The sequence below is a fragment of the Pleurodeles waltl genome, chromosome 12 (assembly GCF_031143425.1).
Source record: "Pleurodeles waltl isolate 20211129_DDA chromosome 12, aPleWal1.hap1.20221129, whole genome shotgun sequence".
Classification (NCBI taxonomy): Eukaryota; Metazoa; Chordata; class Amphibia; order Caudata; family Salamandridae; genus Pleurodeles; species Pleurodeles waltl.
Window position 1 is genome coordinate 425,178,395 of NC_090451.1, and position 23,294 is coordinate 425,201,688.

Genomic DNA, 23,294 nt, shown 5'->3' on the forward strand with positions numbered 1-23,294 from the left:
AGTAAATTATTAGGAAAGGGAAGCAGTGACATATTAGGACTGACCATTTGTGGTGCCATATGCAGTGAGATTTCAGTCAAGCACCACACAATGGTGCACTGTTGATATGCAATTACAGATTTTTCGTATAAGCACGAAAACATTTGTACTTCACATTGTTTAATTGTTCACAGTTAGAATTCTCTCTTAGAGGTGCAGGAGATATATATACATTTGACATTATCCTTTATTGGAGTGGTATTATTTGAAACTGAGTTTCACATGTAACATTGGAAAAGTGGAGTTGGAATTGTTTGATGCCAAAATGAAAGTGATAGGTAGAAAATTGGAAACAACAGTGTACAGAAAATTAACAGCTGCTAACCACGCCCTGCATGCAGGAGGTTTTCACCGAATAGCACTCAAAAGAAGCATTCCTTAAAAAGACCTTATGAGAGCCAGAAGGATATGCAACACACAGGAAGGTTTTGAAAAAACAAAGAAGACATTATATCAAGGTTAAAAGCCAGAGGCTATTCAGAAAAGATATTGAATATAGCCAAGAGTAAATTAGCAAATGTGGAAAGGATGAAGACCTTTTTGGGTTAAACAGGAAATACAAGTAAACTAAATGTAGATTTATTTCCTCCTATCATAACCAACATTATAGAGTTAGAGTGATAAGCACTGGTAATTTGTCAGGAATGGCCCAGTTATAGGGCAGGGGTTTACACATTGACCAAAGGTGACTTACAGAAGAGCACAGTCCATGAGAGATTAATTTGTGAGTAGTGATGTGAAAGAGGTAAAAGGAGAGTAGATGAAAACAAAGTAAAATTGTACTAAATCTAATAAGTGTAAGACCTAGCAGACTGCTGTTATTTGAGAGAGATTATCACATGTTTCAATAAGACAATAAGGGGCAACTTTCCTCTACACAAATGTATTGCTAACATTGACATGCTGATGCAAGCTATCCAATTGCACAATAGTGTTCCCAAACGTGTACAACCTGGGAATAGAGAGAAAGAACTTAGAAAACTGGAATCTAGATGTATAGTGCAAATGGATTCAAAGGAACTTCAATGGTTAAATATGGATGAGGAATTACATGTACATTTATAAAAAGCATAGGCTTTAACTGTTGTGAATATGAAATTGTAAACAGCCATGTTTTGAACTGTAATGTTTAAATTATGTTTTTTACAGAAAATGGCTGGGTGGATTGAGTAATGGATTTGATCATACTTACACACTCTGTATTGTATTTATACAATTTTAAAAATATGTAAGGTTAGAGATGAGTAGATGTCAGGTGACGATTTATATAGAAGAATATAAAATCATTATGCAGCTGCAACTGGTGATATAAGCCCACTGGAATGCAATTGGAAAGGATATTATATAAGGACAGAATTTTAGATGCCAAAAGGATTATGAAAATTAGGGATTCATGTACTACACGATGATTAACAATATATGCAAATTCTAAGTAATGCAATATGGTGCAAATCTCTCTAGAGTATTTCTGAAATATGGATGTATTAATAATGAAGTGCTCAATACAGAGGAGGCACTGATATTGTGAGTGCGTCAAGCCTTATCGGATTAGTCATAATAACTAGTAAGGGAGATATGTCCTAAGGGCGATGAACCTCTTGACTCATTTAAGACGGTCACAGCATTATATCACATAAAATATCACCATAAGTAAACAATTTAATCCATTAGAGTCAGTAATTGTACGTACCATGACCCATTCGGCGGCAAATAACCACACCTTTTAGTATACCTTTATCACGTTTATTGCCCTATATTAACAATGCTAAGATCACATAAATTAGCCTCAAACCCATATGATAGAAAAATAAAAAAAAAACACAGATTGACCCGAAACACCTAAAGAATCTTAATTTTATCAAAGCAACAACAACTATGCCTTTAATAGCAACAGTACAAATCAATGTTAATAGTAATTGAGCAAGAGTAATAACATACATTTGATCAGCAATTGAATATAATCAGTTCATTGGCAAAAGAAAAAAGAGAAAACACCTCACTAACACCAGGTAAGCATGAGCATGTTGAGCTTCACGCAAACGTTTTAGAAATATAAATGTGGAAAACATCTAGCTAGGGCTCTATCAAAAGCAGCAATTGGTACCTGGAAAACAAAAGACAAAACAACAGTAAACTTTGCAATTTTATAACTATCCTTAAGGATCAGCAAGCGGCGTTGTCTTCATTGGAGGGGCATCAGCATAGGGACAGCGTGGATTTGGGAAAGGGGGGGTCAGTTCAGAATCGGGGCTCTAAGTTCTTTGAACCATCAAGTTAATGTCTAAGGCAGGCAGCAAGGCGCTTCAGTCTTAAGCATCAAGCGCTAAAATAAGCACCAGCATCATTGCATGAAGCATGAGAAATAACTCAAAAATAATAAAGTACCAGAACGTCAGTAGACAAGCTGGCAGGTGTCAAAGTGACAGAGAGTCAAAGTGACAGGATGAATCTCGGAAGAATGGTGAGAATGAATCTGGAAATAACGGCTAAAGTAGAGAGGCTCTAGAACTCCAAGAGCAGCGCAGTTAAGTTAAAGTTGTCCAATGTTTTCCATTGATCAGAAGCATATTGCAATGATAATTGTCCAATTACAAATTTACTATATATCAGAGGGATACTAGATAAACGTTCATATGTCAATGATTGGTTCTTCTCCATTTGCGTGTATCCAGTCGATACAAAAAGAATCAACTTGTTGAACTTTCCATTCTTTATCAGAGGGTTCATTGTTCCTTGTATTTCCAATACACTTTGAATCAACAGTTGTAGAGATGTAGAAACATTTTAGGTTACACCATTTCCTTGGAAGAAATCCATTTCATTAATACAATGTCTGAACCAGTTTAAGATTCAAACAAAGGATTTGTTAAACAGCGGACATGAGATCACTACTAACATTGCATTTTGCTGTCTTTGGCAAACATTCAGTTTTAACTGTGGCCTTGCTAACTTGAGGCCTTTTTTTAGTTAGCACAATTAAAGTTTATAATATTTAGCTGTAAGCATGTATCGCATTTTCAAACATGTATAAACTCTTCATACATATTAATATAGTATTAATGAATAACCCCATATAGTAAGGTGGCCAATCAAGTAGGCACATTATGAGTCACATGTTATTTTTCTATGCTAATACATTTGCAGGCTATGATAGCCAGAGGAAGTTGCCAAAGAACATGAAAAATAGGGATGGTGTTTTGATGCAGGATGGCACTGTAAAGGAAATGGAATTGTTGAAAATGAGGGCACGATATAATTGGTACAAATATGATTCTGCAGCAGAGCAATATGGATATTCTCTGTCATAAAAATGGTTGGAATATGAATAGTACAATATGGAAATCGTTGTTACGTCAGTTTGGCAGTCAGTTTTTAATGTTCACTTGCACTTACAATATTGAAATGAATGTAACATGACAGCCAGCATCATGGGCTGAAACATGTTAATGCTTGTTATGCACCTCTGCACTTTATGGGATAAAAGATTCAAGCAACAAGCTGTAGAGTGCTGTTTCCTTTATGGAGCATTGGAGGAGTGAGGAATATATATATATATATATATATTATAACAACACACCTCCATCGTCGGGGGCCCCCAACCCTGCAGGGCGGTTTCAGGTAGGCAGGGACGGAGCATCCTGCCCATTAAATCACACAAAAGAAAAAAATTTAGAAACATTTTCGGACTCCCAGACATTAATAATATGAGGAATGGCAGCAGTAATTGAAGTTTTGAATAGCGTCATAAAAATGAATAACTGGAATGCACGTAGCCACTTTACTTTGAATAATTTGCACCAATGCACTTAGAATATATACAGTGTGTGACACTGCAATGAGAAAGTGAAAACGATGTGTCTGGAACCCCAGTAAATGCTATTTCAGCAAGATTGATTCAAGTTTACCAGCCACACAGATTATTGCGAGACTTTGCAGTGTTATACGAATGATAAAGACCATGCCCGGTGCATTGTGGAAGATGAAGGAAAGCATGTATTTGGTCACGTGACATTGTGTATTTAAAGCACCTGAAAGCGATGATTTCAAATCTTTTCCTGTGAACAAGGCATTTTTGCTGAAACGCGTTAGGATGTGCAGGCCGGATTTTCATTAAATGCCTGAGAGACTCTGAAATGGGGCTTCTACATTTTTTCTTTTGTGTGATATATATATATATATATATATATATATATATATATATATATGTATATATATATATATATATATATATACATATATTTATATGTACAGCAAGCCTTTCTTCCCAATATAAAGAAAAGAATAGTCAGCACTCCAGACGGTACAATTTCAAAAGCTTTATTCAGCTTTTCTCACGGGTTTTGACCTACATGGTCTTCTTTATAGCAGATACCATGACACAATGCCTTATTTCTCATAGAGAATATATACCACAGTTGAGTCAACATAAAGTAAAGACTCTCCCGGTCCAACCAAGGAAAAATTATATATAATTTTTATGCTTTTCTCCTAACATAAATAAAAAATAGAAATAAATTAATCACCCATAAATATATTATTGCCACATAATAATGCCAAATCCATAAAGGTTTACAAACACCTTTAATTGTGGCAAGAATTAAAGAAAAATTCATCAAAGATTTCTTGGAACTATAAATAAAAAAATTCCCAGTGGCTCATCGTATACCTATGTAACTACCCTCCATTCTAGATTACCATTGATTAACCTTCTTGTCACATTAAAATAACAGCTCATCTAAGAAACTATTGTAAGGCCAAGTGCATTGTAGTCAATGACCATCCCTGTATTAAAAAGCTATACATTTAATAAATAGATTCCAAATATTTCTTGCCAAGTGGCAAAAACATATATGCATATACATATCACCTCCTTATCCACATATACAATATTCAAAAATAGACCTCTCCCTCACCCTCAATACATATCCCCAAAAATATGTGAAAAAAGAAGGGAAGAAAGGTAAAAAGGGCAAAACATTATACAGTAGGAAATTCTAAACTCCCAAGAAGAAAGAAAACAAAGAGAGGAGGGAATATAAAGCATCAACATTCACACTATCAGACTTATGCCTAGAAATGTGCAAACATCTTATCTCGAAATTCAAAAGAGAAAGTCCAGTATATTCATCAATATAATATCACCCCACACGTACAAAGAGTTCTTCATCCTGGTTGAGTCCTCCTGGATGTCTACAATTGAACCTGATATTATATTTGGATTTCATCCTCCTTAGGGTGAGTTCCTTGTCTTCTCCTCTTTGATTCAACATTACTCTGCCAATTCCAAAGAAAGACGTGCTGTCAACCTTTCCATTGTGTACCTGTTTGCAGTGTAATGCTACAGGGTAATTCACCATAATTGGTTTTAAAGGTTCACCAGTGATCTAAATGCATGTTTTCACTTGAAAAGTGGTACTACCTATATATATGGGAGTCTGTATCGCAAGTTATGACATAAATCACAAAGGCAGAATTACAATTGATAAACTTCTTGATCTTCACCTCCCTACCTGTAATCTGAAAGTCTTTTGATTGGTGCTATGTGCACAGGCCTTGCATTTGGTACATCAATAAAAGACTTGCTGCCCATGAAGCCATGCATTCATGTGCTTTGCTGGATAATTTTGTACCAAGGATATCTTGTAACAAGCTGCTTTTCCTATATGTGATCTTGGGACGGAGACTGACCAACTCACCAATCACTCTATCTGCTCTAATCAGATGCCAATACTTTTTTACAATCCTTCTCACCTGTTTGGAATCTGCGTTATAGGTGGTATTGAAGCTTACTGCACTCCCTTCCTTCTTCTTACCTTTGGGGACCCAGAGACTGTCTCTCTCCATCTTTGAAAACTTTTGGTAGGCACTCTTAATCACTCTCTCTGGGTACCCCCTGGACCTAAATCTGCCCACTATATTTGTCTGTTCTTTCTCAAATGTCTGGGCCCTACTATTGTTCCTCTTGGCCCTGAGCAACTGCCCATATATTCAATTTGAATTTTGGTGGGTGGTTACTACCTGCATGTGGGATGCTGTTACCCGCAGTACATTTCCTGAAGAGACTTTCCATAGAGACTAAAGTATCCCAAAATTCCATGGATACCCTGTCACATTTGTAGGTAAATGTCAAATTCAATAGATAGATAGACATATTTCTTTCTCGTATAGTTTGAAATATAAAAACAGTTTGAAATAAGAACTGTATGTTACATGTAAAGAATGAAGAGTTGAAAACATTTTGGGCCTGATTCATAAAGGTAAACCTACATGTTTGTGAAAGATTACTCTTTTTTTGGTATTCACAAAACTACAATTTAATAATAACCACTGGATGTCCGAGACTCCGCAGATGGGGCAGAACTCCACACATAAAAAGATAGGCCTGTCCTATCATTTTATGTGCAGATTTTTCCACTTCAATTCTGGAGGCTTTGCAGTCATAAAGTTAGCATTGAATCATAATTTTATAAAATACCAATAATTAGTAAACTTACGCAGACAAGCAAGTATACCTTTGTTAATCAGACCTATATTGTTTTATTCAGATTTTGTAGTATTATAGGAATATTAAACATGTGATCTATTCACAAAAATAAATAAAATGTAAAATATTTCTTATTTACAGTATTATGTATAATAACCTTTTAAAATATTGCAAAAAATACACGTTATATTTTGAAATATTTTAACATAAATATTTTACAAAATGTTTTCAAAACGTTTTCCATAACATTTATCCCACAGAGATCAATAGTTCTTTTCAAAACGTTTTCCATAACATTCATTCCACAGAGATCAATAGTTCAAAACAATATACAATTTTTGCATTTTAATTTGGCTTCAATTTTCTTATACCATTACATTCATATCCATTGTACAGTTTTTTCTTAATAACAGTCAAATCTTCTTCCAGGGTGGCATTTGGGAAATCCCATTAGCCATTTAAGATAAGGAAATGTAGGGGGCTAATCAGAATGGCACATTTCCTTGTGGTGATCTCTGCTCAGAGAGATTTCTGCTTAGGGCAGGGAGGAAATTACTGTGTGAAATGGAGTAGATTTACCAGTCTCAACCCCTTCATGTGAGAGGTGGAGTTACCTGCAACTGATAACTTATTGGTCAGATTTCTACTACATGCCTCTTTGGGGAGATTGTTTCAGCCAAGGTCATCAGTCTCCCTCTGAAATAACTCCCATGGATCGAAGTCCTCAGCCAGCAGTGTCCAATCAACATCTTATTCTAAAACTACACCAGTTGATACTCCTATTTTTAACTCCAGTACAGGTGTAACATCCCTCTTTGCTTCATCAACTGAGAGAAAAGAAAGCCCTGGTGAGCAAGTCCACTTCCTTATTCACAATCACATTTAACAATCTCCCTCTCATAAACTTCTTAATGTCATCCCTTTATGTAACAGACAACCTGCTGGAATAGTAAACCAGCCACTCATGAGGGGGAATTGGCATGGCTTAATCCTGTCTTCAGGATCAGTTGTACCAGCGACAACCATTTTGATAGGGAATATTCAACTAATGAAACAAGAGACTACATAAAATGTAACCTCACTGTGAGCTGTGCCTAGGTTGTTGGAATGAGTGCCCTATTTCATGGATAAGATAAAAAGATATATCCAAGACATGGTAAAGGTGAACTGTGAATATGTTTGCTTGTCAAGGGAGGACGATTTAAAGCAATACACCTTGGCCATCCACATGATGCTTGCCATATCACAGAGGTGCTCCTGTTAATCTTCAAGGCCAACACATATGCCTCAACTCCGGCACAACACTAACCTGTAAGGCCTCCCACTCTCCCAAACAATATTAACAATCCACTTACACCACCATTAAACCCATCACCTCTACATACACAATCCTAGTTGCAACCTGAAGTGAGCCCTCTATTGACTAGCTGGTGATGTGGAGGATGAATCCCACCTTATGGGCAAGAATAACAACCCTGTGAACATTTCCCATAAACATCACTGACTCAAACGCAGAAAGAGAACTATAACATTTATACCAAGCAATCCCATACCTTTAACTGTAATATTAACATATTGTGTTCCTTTATAAATATTAGTTTTATTTATCCTTTGTCAATGTAATTACATATGTTCCTGTCCATGTCAAATGTTTTATGTTAACAGTGTGACAGTATTGTCCTTAAACGTTTCATTATTTGACAGGTTCATATAGTACAACATACATACATTTACATGTTTATCCACACACTCATAAAGGGCTCCCAACTCAGTCAATGTATATAATTTTAAGAAAATACTTGTATTTCTTTAAAAAAGTATAATTGTTTGTCCTTCAGTCATTAGGAAGATGCAGTCCTTTGTTTTGTGCATTATTTTAGTGAGGGAACATCAACTGTTGGGGAGGTAGACAAAAGATAAAAACATGTACCACTGACCCACACTAACTAACTATAACATTTATACCAAGCAATCCCATACCTTTAAATGTAATATTAACATATTGTGTTCCTTTATAAATATTAGTTTTATTTATCCTTTGTCAATGTAATTACATATGTTCCTGTCCATGTCAAATGTTTTATGTTAACAGTGTGACAGTATTGTCCTTAAACGTTTCATTATTTGACAGGTTCATATAGTACAACATACATACATTTACATGTTTATCCACACACTCATAAAGGGCTCCCAACTAAGTCAATGTATATATTTTAAAGAAAATACTTGTATTTCTTTAAAAAAGTATAATTGTTTGTCCTTCAGTCATTAGGAAGATGCAGTCCTTTGTTTTGTGCATTATTTTAGTGAGGGAACATCAACTGTTGGGGAGGTAGACAAAAGATAAAAACATGTAGTCAGGGGACTAGAGTATTTTAAGAGGCAAAAGGGAAGAGTACAGTAAAGGTTTATAATTCTCCAACAGAAAAAGGCTAAGGCATCATCCTATAGTCCCTCAATACAGTCAGTTGATAAAAGCTGTTGCTGTTCTGGGTTGGGGCAAGTGTCCCCAGCCACTTTCAGACTCATATTTCACCACATGAAAGACCTTCTCTGATGCAGACAAATGACCTGGATCAGGAGGATGGAACAATCCTTGAAGATCTGGACAGAAAAGGGAAGGTATGAAAAGAATGTGCACTGACAAACGGTGAGACATTAAAACAGGAGATGGGAAGAATTTCCTGTGTTCTCCATCACATCCTGAAAGACCTCAGCTGACCAGAATCCAGTTCTCTCTGAAAGAAGCCACACTATCATCTTGGGCTTAGGGAGTCCTAAAGATGAGAACTCTGGGGTGTGCAGGTCTAATGCTTCCCTTGGCTGAACCTGCTCCAAACAGGCACTTGTAGGTGGAAGAAGCATTGAGGGGGAACTGCTGGAGTCCACATTGGAAGCTTCTTCTGTGACAGAGAAGGTAGCAGTAGGCCAAGATGACAGTAGGGCTGGATCTTGCAACATCACAGATGTATCTTCTTCTGGGCCAAAAGGACTTCCATCATCCATTGCTTACTGACTTGTGGTGTTCCACTCTAACACCCCATCAGGTGACTCAGCAGTCTTCACATACAATCTTTTTGACTGAGACCAATGGCTTTTCGGGTGGGTGCACCCACCTTACTGGTGGAAGACTCCTTCTCCACAATGGAAAAAATTAAAGTAGATTTTTACATAGCAGCCAAGGTCCTTGCTTATCTTAGACTTTGGTCCTGTTGATTTCCTACTACAACAGCATTGCCCCTCAAATGGAATGGTGACAAAATAAAGAAATGACGAATATGCATATCCAGTTCCCCATTTACCCTGACCTTTAATATAGTTTTTAGTACAATCAATAGTAAATATCACACAGAGTAACATTGTTAGGTATTCAACATCAAACATTGATGTTTATCCCTTCTATTTCGAACAGTAGTTGTTTTCAGGGCAAAAATGGTAACGAACATCAGACTTGGATAAACATTTCAAACCAGATCAACAGTACAGACACTGGAATTGAGCCATGTGGGCATGATTGAGTCATAGCAACCCCTTCCAGGGAAACTTCGGAGCCTACCAGGGAAATGCTAGAGTTGGAGCCTTGGTTGACTTGGATAAAAGAATATATATTAGAGAACATGTTACTTAACCCTCTCACAATTTCTTTAATGTATATTAGATAAGCAAAACTGCTCCATTTGATTTGACGTTCCTAGAGAACCTTGAGCACTTTTAGTCTTACATTCACTTATGATTACAAACAGGAACTTAGATACCAGTGAATCGCTAAACAATTCTTTTTGAAGGGTGGGGCATCCAAAACTAGTTTCAGGACATGTGGAGGTGGAATATCAAGGGCCAGATGTATCAAACAATTTTGCATTCGCAAACGGTGCGATTCACAGAAAACGTGATTTGCAATGTATGAAAGGCACTCGCAGGCCAAAAAAAAAGGAATTGGAAAAATTGCAAATTTTTGCAAAGTGACATGGTTTTGCGTGTTGCAATGTGCGTATCGCATTTTGTGACATGAAATACCGAATCGCTATTTGCATATCGCAAATTGCAAGCCCGAATAGTGATTTGCAAATACAGATTTGTTATTTCACGTCGCAAATTGCGATCCGCACATTGCGACACGCAAAACCATGTCGTAATTCGAGGCATCAAAAAATTGCAAATTGCGATTATTCGCAGAATGGCCTTTTGCACACGCAAATTACCACGGATTGAAACCAGGTGGTAACCAGGTGCAACCTAAATAAACAGGCCCAGAATGCCTCAGCCTCTTTTCCACAATGGCTGCACTCTACGTCATGGCGAGGAGAACGAGGATCTTGGCAGGTTTGAGGAGAGGGAGGAGGAGACAGGAGCGCATTTTCAGAGTGTGCATTACCCTTTTTGACCAGACTGATGAGGAAATATTTGAGAAGTACGGGTTGAGCTCAGCCATGATACTTGACCTGATAGCTGAGCTACAACCCATAGTGCAGCACACAACACACAGGACCAATGGCATACCCACCCATGTGCAGGTATTAGCTCCCTGCACCTACTTGCCTCAGGGAGCTATCAAGGGGTCATAGCAGCAGCTGGAGGGGTATCACAGAGTTCCCTCTCCAGATTTTTCAATGCAGTTCTAAATGCCATGCTGAGCAGGATACACCAGTCCATCAGATTCCCCCACACCCCACAGGAAATACAGCAGACAAAATAGATTTCTAGCAGATAGCACAGTTCCCCCACGTCCTAGGTGCCATAGATGGGACACATGTTGCAATCTGTCCACCATCGGCCACAGAGTATGTGTACCGCAACCGTAAATACCAACATTTAATGAACATACAGGTGATATGCAATGCCTCATACATCATAACTGATCTCGTGGCCAGGTACCCAGGGAGCACACATGATTCGTACATCTTTCGCCACAGTGGGATTCACACAAGATTGCTAGCTGGGGAATTTGGTGAAGGATATCTACTAGGTAATTTCCAACTTTACAATGGTGCATTGATGGCAGTGTGACATCAGATGGCACAGCTACTCATTATACCCTCTGTTCCTTCCAGGAGACAGTGCCTACGCAGTGCGCACCTACATGATGACGGCCTACCTGAATCCTGCAACACCAGCAGACCGGAGATACAATTCAGCACACAGGGCAACCCGCAATGTAGTGGAGCGCACCTTTGGCCTGCTGAAGAGTCGCTTCCGATGCATCCACAAAAGAGGAGGGGCACTACAGTACAGCCCGGACACGACCAGTAGAATAGTGGCCACATGTGCGATCTTGCACAATATAGCTACTACCAGGGGCATACCTGTGGAAATATCGGAGCCAGACTCAGATGAGGATGATGATCCCATACCACCCCTATAGCCAGCAGACAGGACCAGTGCAGCAGAGGGCAGGCAAAGGCGTGCTGACATCACGCAAAACCATTTATGACAACACAACCTCACTGACATGTATTCCGGTAGTCAGCACCTTTATTACCTTGACTTCAGGTAACATACGTGTCACTGGGAAAAAGCAATACACATGAGTCAGACATGAGCCATTAACAGTGTCACACTATTGTCATCATAGTTTACTGTATTGCTACATGTGAAGGTAGTCCCCTGTAGCCCTCAATGTCACTTCTTTCGACCACGCATTCCACTTGAGTGCGCAGTGGGCTCGCGGGCACCTCTTGTATCAGGCTCACAGACAGTACTGTGCCTGCCACTGGGACGCCTAGGATCCATCACGGGCACTGCAAGACTGCTGAGGCTAAATGACTCCTAGGTATCCCCAACTCCCAGTTCGCTGGGTGTAGCACTGCGTGCTGTCAGCATAGAATCCTGAATGTTGGTAATTTGCACCAATCTCTGGGTAACATCCTGACTGCTATGTGCTGCCTCCACCTGTGCGTCCAGGAGTTGAGTGACGCTGGGGCAGGGACTGCTGCCTTCCTGTGGATCTAGCTTCTGGGGGTGGTGTGTGGCCTTCATCCGGCATGTCATCGGAGTCCAGGTTCAAATTCTGGAGAGGTAAAACCTTTGCCCTGCGTCTGATTGGTTCTATACACAATGACTTGCTGGTGTTGGAGTCGGACAGAGGCTGTGTTTCTGCATCCCCCACATTGGCACATTCTGCTGCTGCTGGGCCTGATCCATCTGCAACGACAATGTGCAGCATGTCATTTATGTATGTATCACCAAATGTGGCACAATGGTAATAAATGTACACTTACATCGTATCGCTATGAACTGGGTGTTTTGTTCTTCTGGGTGTCGCTCTACTTTATTGCATTCCATGTGCTATTTACAGCTCTGGGCTGTGGACTACCACTCCCATAAGGCATTGTTGTGCCGCATGTAAGATGTGGAATGCACTACTTATCACAATGCTTTGCACTACTTGCTATTTCCTAAGGGGCATTTGTACATGCACATATGGGGTTACATATCATTGTTGGACTTACCTTTACTGGTGCTGGGTGTGCCGGAAGTGTCAATGTCAGTGACCCCACTGACAGCTTCTGGAAGCAGTGTCGACTCAACCAGGTCTTCCATGGGGTGGAGGGAGTCTGGGTGGATGGTCCGCCTCCTGTGCTCCTTGCCTCCTTTAGCCTGCTGGCCACCCTCTCCTTGGCACGGGAACGCAGGTCGTACCACCTCTTGCGTATCTCTTCCACTGAGCACTGCACAACCCCCACTGGTCTGGATGTCAGCCCAAAGTTTCTGCTTCTCACTCTCTGGTACCTGGAGTGAGCTCTTCCCAAAGAGCCGGTCATGGCTCCTGACCACCTCCTCAGTGAGAACCTCCAATTCACGCCCACTGAATTTCAGCTTCCTCTTCCTCTCTCCCTTCTCCTTCCCATTACCAGCATTGGCCATGCTGACCTGCCTGTCCTTCATTCTCCGATGACCTGGATGAACAGATGACAACCATCAGCCAACAGACTCTCCAGGATGTCATGGTATCCCTCCAGACACCTCCTCCAGTTGCAAGGAGGACAAGCAATGCAACAGCCATCCCAGACTACCCACCCAACACCCAAAATTTACAACCTGCCAGTACAGACACAGCTCAGGACTCCGAGGACCCAGGGAAAAGCTTCCAGAGGACAGTGGTAGGAGTCCAGGGGAGCTGGCCAAGCAGGTTTGGGTGGGGATGAAGACCATGGCAGCCAGCCTAGTGGGAATGCACACGTGTCTCGTGACAGCTAATGAACACACAGCTGCCAACCAAGGCACACACTCCCCACTGCGTGGAGTCCAGCAGTATCTGAGGGACATAGCTGCTGTCATGATGGGTAGGCCACAACAACTGCCCTGCCAAACTGGCAGCAGCATGATAGAGAACAAGCTGGATTCCATTCAGCATGAAGTGGCCTCCCTCAGGGAAGACACGACTGCCTACCACTGCTATCCTCAAAAATCAGCAGTTCCTCCTTCTTGCAGTAATGCCGTATGTTATATATGTTATATAAATGACAGCTTCCAGGAATTGGGACTCTACATCTTCAACCACGGAACTGCGTGGCCCCCTCTACCTCTTGACCACCACCACAAATGGCACAGGAGCCACCACACACATCGTAGGATGTAGATGTGGAACAGATCACATTTACTCAGAGAGTACACTTCAGCACCAGTCTATGCCACATGGGCAGTATTCTCATTAGTTCTGTGCTAAAGATCATGCAAGTGTTGTCACTGTAGGATATGTGCACTCTTCACCCACCCACTGTTGACCTGTCTGCTATTGACTGCCATTGTCTCTTACTTACCAATTGGCAGTTTTTGTTCCTCCACACTTATCGACACTACCCTGAAGCATGCCTCAGGACATGTCCCTCAACCCTGGACTCTGATTGTGTCAAAAAACTTTTGTTCACAAATGGGGTTTTACACCTGGACATTGTTGATATATCATGTAGACATTTTCACCTGTAAATAAACACTTTGTACACATGTCAACGTTTTCTGTGATCCATCTACTCTGATAGTATTGTGTGAATCCATGTCAATGACTTCAGAAGATCAGTATATGAGTGCTGAACTGTGGGGACACAAAACTACACACAAGGATCCAAACATGACAATGGTGTATGTTGTAGACTTCTCATAAACTGATGGATACATATAGGCTTTGGTCAAGATATATGGCAGGTCAGGCAGAAAAACAAGTAAAAGGTAATTTAGCCAGCTGGGAGTACCACAATAACTCATTGGTGTGGTACAGAGGTAGCTAACCTCATCAATGATGGGCACCGGTCTATGTTGCAGGATAGAGTACCATGTGGGGCTTATGTCAGATCTGCTACAATTCCCAACATTGTCCAAACAAGACCCAACAATGACAGCTGAAGAACCAGACTTACCTGTCCGGGAAGAACCATACATAGACATAATGAATCGTGGCTAAGCTGCATGGCAAATGCATGGACTAGTAGATGTTGCAGCCAATGTGACAGCGCCGTTGTCAATAGGTGATGCACATGTTAGGAGAGGGATCTGAAGGTAGGACGTATTCCCTAGGCCAACCACCAATTCGCCCTGTGCACTCATGGGAAGACCCTGAGACTTAAGCATATTACAAAAATTGTATGGGAGAATGCAAAAATATTCATTTTATATACAAGAAACCTAAAAATACCGAAAACCTACCCTGTCCTAAACTAACCTATACTAACTATACTTATCCAACAACTAAAGCTATATACCATATGCAAAACTTAACTTACACATTGAACACCACACTCTAAACATTGGCTCCCACCCCCTTAAATAACAAGACACAAGCAGGACAATAAATACTAATACTACACATGTATAACTAATCCTAAACAAATATATATATATATATATATATATATATACTGTATATATATATATATACATACCTATATCTATATTTTTTTTTATTAGTATTCTTTTTTTAAATATTTTTTATTTTTAAAACACATATATACCCAACATGACCCCCCCACCGAACCACACACAAATAAACACATAGTAAAACATATCCTTATTCGATTTGCAACAAGTCATAAAACCGACACATAAAAGATCTTGGGTATATAAAAATACAATAAATACATTGGTGTGAATAAATACCCAGTACATCATCATATATGCAATTAAAAAAAAATGAAATAGTCTAGTTTAACTTGATGCCAGTGTACCCATAGACTTTCTTATTGTTATCACAGAACATAAAAAGTTTGCTAAAATTCCACATATTTCAATGGAAGATAAAATCTGTAGATTAATATACGCAATGTGACACTGTCGCACTTTCATAGATCTTAAAAAAGGCAATAGCAAGCGCTTTCTCTGTTTTTCATAACATTTACAAAAAAAGACCACATGTATAGTGGTTTGTGCAGCTTTAGCGTCGCAAGGACATACCCCTAAGGTTGGGCTCCAGTCATTCATGCTTGGGAAAGTTACTAAGCGATGGAACGTGTCCAGCCTTAATCTTGTGAGAACAAAACGGTGCTGAGGTTTTACCACGTTTACCAGGTAAGGCTGCATACCCTCTGTAGACAGAATTAGGTGATTAGACATGACACTATGCTTTTGTGACTCTGCTTCCCATCGCTGATCTTCCAAATACTTCAAGGTCAAGATCCTCAATTCCTTCCTAGTCAATCCTTCCAGTAATTCTGGGTTTGTATAATATTCTTGGTGACCCAGGTTTCCAAAAAAGGTCATGACATACCTCAGCCATGGAACTCTCAAGGAGTATGCGGATGCTATACAATCACGTAAAACTGCATCGCTTAGACCAGTGTATTCTGAGGTCCAGACTTTGGGGGTTATTACAACTTTGGAGGAGGTGTTAATCCGTCCCAAAAGTGACGGTAAAGTGACGGATATACCACCAGCTGTATTCCGAGTTCCATAGGATATAATGGACTCGTAATACGGCTGGTGGTATATCCGTCACTTTACCGTCACTTTTGGGACAGATTAACACCTCCTCCAAAGTTGTAATAACCCCCTTTGTGCCATAGTAATAATGGCTGTATCTTTATTAAGTCGGCAACGAAGGGAACCCCTACTTAAGCATGGCTGATGTATGTTGAAGTGCCATTAGGTACCATTAACAGATATTTTAGAAAATCATTTTCCACCGTTTGGATTGGGTTACAATTAGTATATCACCAGATGCCTGATCCATACATGGCCGCTGGAATACATTTGGCTCTATAAACTTTTACCATATTGTATGGGGTAATTACCCCTAGCCTTTTGGAGAAGATCTTCAGGGCCGAGAACATCTTCAGGGCCGAGAAGAAATAAACACATTAGAAGAAACCACCCCCAAATACACTTATCCTAACTAATCTATAAATCTACACTAACCTAACACTACTATCTAACATCCACAAAACAATATATGGCAACTTCCTAAGGGTGGGGAATAAACTGGGAGGTAGTTAAACGACAAGTAAAGTCAAAGTTTGGCCTTCTTAATTTTACTCTTGATGTATCTCAACATTTTTTGTTGTCCTCTACTCACCCCACCAACTTTTCCAAATATTTTAAAATGACAGTCACTTCCCTATGCAGATCCTGCAGCAACTCTGGCGAACCGGCAGCAGGTGATGTGAACAGTTTTGGCTGTGTGGTTACCGGTGCAGCCAATGTAGTTCGGGTGGGGCCAGCTGTGAACCCCTGCAACTTTGAGGAGCCTGAACCGTGGTTGACCTTTGGAGGCTGTGTGGGGGCCCCATGTGGGAATGCCCGCCATGCCCCAGTAGCCTTTTCTGCCCGGAAGCGGCGAGCCATGTGTCGGTATCCTGACTCCACTTCCAGGATGTGGTGGTAACGTACTGCCCTCTTGTGGAAGTTGTGCCTCTCCTCATTTGTCATGTTAGCAGCTGTAATATGAAGACAAGCAACCATCAGGGTCAGCATTGGGTGGAGTCTGTACAGATTACTAAAATACAATGCTACATCTAATTACACATGTACTCCAACACACATTCCAGAAAAGACACAATCCTCCTCGTCTCCAACCATACCTCACCAGTATTTTGTACATGTCCGTGGGAGGAGGGGAAACCATTGGTAACCAAAAGGGTTCAGAGCTGATAGGGACACATGCAAGCCTGATCAACATAACTGTCACCTACACTGTTTAGAATCATGCCTTTCTACAAATGTGGTATTCCTCTCCCCCTGAGGTTAACAGTGGATATGCTATCCACCATCTCAACAGTCCTGGTCTTCCACCAAGGCCTGACCACTCAGTCATGGAGTCAAGGAGTGGACCATTTGATAGGGTGGCTGCCAACTAGAAAGCTGGTATCCAAAGATCAATCACATCTACATTCATGTGTCCAGGTGTAGACACCCAGGAATATGTGGTCTGCCATTACCATTCCTTTTACACACAGTTCCATGCCAGCACATGTTGGGCCTTGACCTGCATGCGAGCTAATGACATTCCACAAAAGTGGAACATACATTAAGTGAAAAAGACAGAGCGCCATGCTGGGGGAAAATTGGCATCCCAGTCCTCCACCTTCATAACAACACAGGGATGCACCAAATTAAATCCAATATGGTGCACCCCTGTGTTGTCACCTCTGCCTGGGCACATATTGCTTACATACGTCAATCCAGAGACCCTTACCCTATGGTGCATAGATGGCTGCATTGAGGGGGAGATTGATTTTGTGCCTGAAGGGACACCATCCAACACAATTAAGTAGCTGACAAAAAGTCTATACAATTTAGATGTGTGCTTCCTAATGCATCACCCATCAAAAGATCCAAAACGGAGGATACATAAGAGTACTCATCCTTATTGTGCATTGCTAAGGCCCCCCCTTGGGGTGTGTGCAGAATTTGGCACTGCCTCTGGGGTGAGCAAATCTGTAAATCTGGTACTGCGTCTAAATGTAATGGGTGTTGCTGTGGGTGTGCCACAGCAACACCTATTGCAGTTTAGTATGCTGTCCCATATATTTGAGACAACTTACACCTGAGTCAGAGCAAATTGGCTAACCCCCACACCAGGTGTGGTGTTAGCATGGTACAATGAGGAGAAATGTTGTCATATCCACTTGTTTTTTGCTCTTTCTATGCATGCTGCACCCTGCAACATGCAGAGAAAGAGCGAATCGCATCAGGAGATAGTTTTTGTGCAGGAGAGTGTCCCTCCTGCACAGCTCTTGCCCCTCTCAAAGCAGCCATCCGTGCACCATGGTGCACGTGTGGCTGCATTGGGGCTCAGCTGCAAATTTAGCAACAACACAGGGGACAACACAGGGGTGCACTGTATTTGATTAAATATAATTAAATGTGGTGCATCCCTGCACTGTGAAAATCACAGAGTGTGGCACTGCAAATTTTCCCACAGCGTCACACACCGTCATTTTTAGTTACACATGGGCCTAAATTGGGCTTGACACCACCTTGTATACACGGTGCTGGCCATAGCGCACCATGAGCCTCCCAAGACGTGACCCTCTGGTGCTTCTTGGGGCTCTTAAAAATGGCCAATTATTTCACCATCCAGCCTACTATGATATCTGATCATTGGACAGTCTAAAACTTCTGGCATTGCATGCCACACTCATGACTGACTCACTCCAAACCCTGGATTACTTCACAGGACACACATTCTTACACTTACGGGGTTTTCAAACTGCGCCACCTCACCAATTGTGTAGGGGGCTGGTCCACCTATAAGACATGAATGGTAAACCATGCTTAGTATAAATTCAAAGTCACTGCAAGTGTACAACAAAGTTCAGTGTAAACTAGTTAAGCAAAATGAGATAGTCATCCTAGTGGAAGATCAGAGCAACAGACAAACCACTACGATCACTCAATAGCATATACACTCTAATGAGGTAGAGCCACGCATCTAAGCACTAGCACTGGGCCAGAGACTCCTGTGGTGCTACAGCCTGCAACATTGATATGTGACATTGTCATGAGGCTGTCTGTGAGACCAACACCTCCATTACCAAATGGGACTGTTTGGTCATGTATTTTCCATCTGAGGGCCATCCTATGGTTGTTGCAGTGGCAGGACCATTGTCACACCCATAGCATTTCTGGCTGCAACAGATGTAGTAAACATCCACGTCATCATCATAGCTCACAGACTCGCTACTTCCATGTGATTATGTTGGTATTGCAAGGTGTTGAGGATTGGCATTATACACCCTGCAATGACAAACTTAAATGTGTGTGTCATCACAAGGCAGACGCACTTTATGATTTGCTATGGCTGTGGAATCATGTGCAGTGGGCTTACCTACCTGCACAATGACTGAATTGAAACAAGCCTTGCCTAATGACACGAAGGGGCCTATAGGAGTACAGTGGTGCAGTACCTAGGACTTGGTTAATGAAAAGTGAGCACTGTCTTTGCGTCATTTTCAGATGCAAAAGCAACACAAACTTACAAATCATAAGTGTAATTTGGAATTTTGTGCTGCTTATGCATCAATGATGCAAGGGCAACGCTAACTTTTCATACATCCGGCCCCTGGTGCTGCCCCACATGAAGAGTGTCCCCTAGCACACTCCTGACAACAACATGTGTGGGCCCTCTATACAAAACAGTGCACTATGGTGTAAGGGTTGAGTTGTGGTGCAAATACCTGATGCTACCTTGGTGCTTTGCAAGACTTATATCTCTAGTACTTACGCCAGTCCTCCAAGGCAACCAGAGGTGCTTTGTAATTGAAGTGCAGCTCTTTTGAATGTCTGCAACGATCTGGCGTTTAAAATTCCATGACTAATGTGGCAAAGTTATCTCATTGAATCAATTGCACCATATTCATTGCCCCCTGGGGGGGGGAACCCCTTACAAACATCATGCCTGGGGCAGGGCTCATGTGTGTGAAATTTTGACAAAGTGGTGCTAAGCATGCATTGCGCCACTTAGTTGACACAATTGTTGACACAATCCTGGAAAAATGGTAGGGTGATGGTGCCTTAGCTTTTCATACATGAGACAATGCCAGTGCACAAGTAGCGCTATGGGCTCTGAAATTTATACCTTTGTGATGGTTGTGCAGGGCTCAAACATCTGACCTACATTGGTTTCATTGTTAGATATGTGAACTCCAGACCTGGTCTGGCGCAGAGACTCTTCATACCAGTTGCATACAACCTGTTCACATGCATTGCATGGAGCACTCCAAATTATCTGCTGCTGTCATTCAAAAGCAATTAACAGTCAATAGTGTACCAATGGGAGACTTACCAACACTTCCGCCTATCTCAATCCCCAATTGATCCAGCAGATCCTGCTCCCTGGCCACCAGATCTGCCCAGCAATGCTTGTTCTTGTGGTCATTCTGTCCTGTGTTGTGAATGCACCGCAGCCACCTGGCCTCTGTTCGGTAGCTGAGGATCACCCCGCCACCCAATTGTAGCATCATTGGCAGGTTGTGGGAAACGAGCCTTATAAATACCCCCAGCTCACCCACAGACATCCTGCTCATCCTCCCTTTGCCAGACATGGCCACTGGTGAATGGAGTTCACCCAAAAAAACAATGAGAAAAATCAAAGAAAACTTAAAACCACTAATAAACCCAACTATCCCAACTACAAAACTACTACAAACAGACACCCCACAATACAATGACAAAAGTGTACAATCACTACACAAAATACAACTTATTTGACTAAATTCACACAAAAAAACACAGGACACAGCACAATGAACACTACAAAATTGACAACATACTCAACAATCAACCACCAGCTCCAATACACATTCACACACAGTCACAAAGGAACAAACTTTAAAGAGAAAGTGAAACTACAACCACTGCTTGTAGATAGGATTTCCTGTTACATCATTTCCTGTGTGTGTGTGTCACATTTTTCAGTTATGCATCTTTTTATTTGACGCATTGGGCTTATGCAACATTTTTGTACACACATTACGAATGTGCATCGGTTATATTGACGCATGATGGTAATGCAGTGATTCCATCTGGACCAGGTGTCAGAAAGCCTGTGGACATCCAATTGAGCTTCTGGGGCTGGGGTACATTCTGGTGATAGGACTTGTATTGTTCATGTGCATGCGTGAAAAATAACGATGCATGATGGTTTTGCGTCGATTTCACAAAAGGGAGCATTAAGAGGAGTGTAAGGAAATGCCTCTTTTGCATGGTTACCCCAAGACTTTTTGCCTTATTGTGATTCCAGTTATGATTGAAAGTGTGCTGGGACCCTCCTAACCAGGCCCCAGCACCAGTGTTCTTTCCCTAAACTGCACCTTTGCTTCCACGATTGACACAGCCCTGGCACTCAGATAAGCCCCTTGTAAATGGTACCCCTGGTACCAAGGGCCCTGATGCCAGGGAAGGTCTCTAAGGGCTTCAGCATGTCTTCTGCCACCCTGGTGACCCCTCACTCAGGACATGCACACTACCTCACAGCCTGTGTGTGCTGGTGGGGAGACTAAGTCGATATGGCACTCCCCTCAGAGTGCCATGCCAACCCCACACTGCCTGTGGCATAGGTAAGTCACCCCTCTAGCAGGTCTTACAGCCCTAAGGCAGGGTGCACTATTCCACAGGTGAGGGCATATGTGCATGAGCACTATGCCCCTACAGTGTCTAAACAAAACCTTAGACATTGTAAGTGCAGGGTAGCCATAAGAGCATATGGTCTGAGAGTCTGTCAAACACGAACACAACAGTTCCATAATGGCTACACTGAAATCTGGGAAGTTTGGTATCAAACTTCTCACCACAATAAATGCACACTGATGCCAGTGTGGAATTTATTGTTAAATGCCCGAAGAGGGCATCTTAGAGATGCCCCTGAATACCAATCCGACTTCTAGTGTTAGGCTGACCAGTTTCTGCCAGCCTGCCACAACCAGACGAGTTGCTGGCCACATGGGGAGAGTGCCTTTGTCTCTCTGTGGCCAGGAACAAAGCCTGTACTGGGTGGAGGTGCCTCAAAGGCTCACCCCTTTTGTTACAGCGCCACAGGGCATCCCAGCTAGTGGAGATGCCCGCCCCTCCGGACACTGCCCCTACGTTTGGCAGTAAGGCTGGAGGAGATACTTAGAAGAACAAGGAGGAGTCACCCACCAGTCAGGACAGCCCCTAAGGTGTCCTGAGCTGGGGTGACCCCTGCCTTTAGAAATCCTCCATCTTAAGTTTGTAGGATTCCCCCAATAGGATTAGGGATGTGCCCCCCTCCCCTCAGGGAGGAGGCACAAAGAGGGTGTAGCAACCCTCCAGGACAGTAGCCATTGGCTACTGCCCTCCTAACCTAAAAACAACCATCAATCTAGTATTTAGGAGCGCCACAGAACCCAGGAAATCAGATTCCTGCAACCTGAAACAAGAAGAAGGACTGCTGACCTGAAAGCCCTGCAGAGATGACAGAAGATGACAACTGCTTTGGCCCCACCCCTACCGGCCTGTCTCCTAACTCAAAAAACTTCAACAGCGATACATCCACAGGGACCAGCGACATCTGAAGCCTCAGAGGACTGCCCTGAACCAAAGGACCAAGAAACTCCTGTGAGCAGCAGCTCTGCTCAACAAACAGCAACATTATTGCAACTTTTCTGCAACTTTCAAAGACTTCACTCTTCCCCCTTGAAGCGTGAGATTTCACCCTCTACACTTGACGCCCCCGGCTCCAGCTTCAGAGAACCAACACTACAGGGAGGACTCCCAAGCAACTGCGACCTCGTGAGTAGCCCGAGACGACCCCCCTGAACTCCCACTGCGACGCATGCAGAGAGAATCCAGAGGATACCCCTGACCGCGACTGCCTGTAACAAGG